Genomic DNA, 543 nt, shown 5'->3' with positions numbered 1-543 from the left:
AAAAAAGTTTATGTTTATGAAAAGAATAGAATAGAAAACGAGACAGAAATTGGTAAGAAAGATAAAAAGAAAAGATAATTGAAAAGAAAAGCAAAAGAAGAAAAGAAAGGAAAAGAAAAGTAAGAGAAGGGAAACGAAAAAAAAAGTTAACGCAAAAAAAAAGAGAAAAAAAAGAAAAGAACAAAAAAGAAGAACAAAAAAGGAAGAAACAAAAAAAAGTCAAGAGAAAAAACAAAGCTAAAAAAAAAGAAAAGAGAGAGAGAGAAAAAAAACAACGAGAAAAATAGACAAAAACAAACATGACGCAATATCCGATGGCAAGAGACAGAGAGAGAAGAAATGTAATGAGGGCGAAAGAGGAAATTACTTACGAGTTTCCTTGTTTAGTAAAACGTTTAAGCTCAATGAACATTTTTTTTTCTTAACACTTGGGAAATGCAGATAAACCACCATTACTTTATTTTATTTGTTTTTGTTTGAAAATGTGGATGGGATGAATTAATATATTTTTTTCATCGAGATTAATTGGTCTTATCGAACTGA

The 543-nt window shown here is 27.8% G+C and overlaps 1 protein-coding gene across 1 annotated transcript in view; it reads left to right on the top strand.

The window, feature by feature from the left end:
• LOC119581756 (endothelin-converting enzyme 2-like) overlaps positions 1-543 on the top strand; it is a 106974-nt gene that overhangs the window by 24374 nt on the left and 82057 nt on the right. The gene's annotated exons all lie outside the window — the stretch shown is intronic.

The sequence above is a fragment of the Penaeus monodon genome, chromosome 15, assembly GCF_015228065.2.
Source record: "Penaeus monodon isolate SGIC_2016 chromosome 15, NSTDA_Pmon_1, whole genome shotgun sequence".
NCBI lineage: Eukaryota > Metazoa > Arthropoda > Malacostraca > Decapoda > Penaeidae > Penaeus > Penaeus monodon.
The sequence above is the reverse complement of the archived record's forward strand: the minus strand, read 5'-3'. Positions and strand labels throughout refer to the sequence as shown.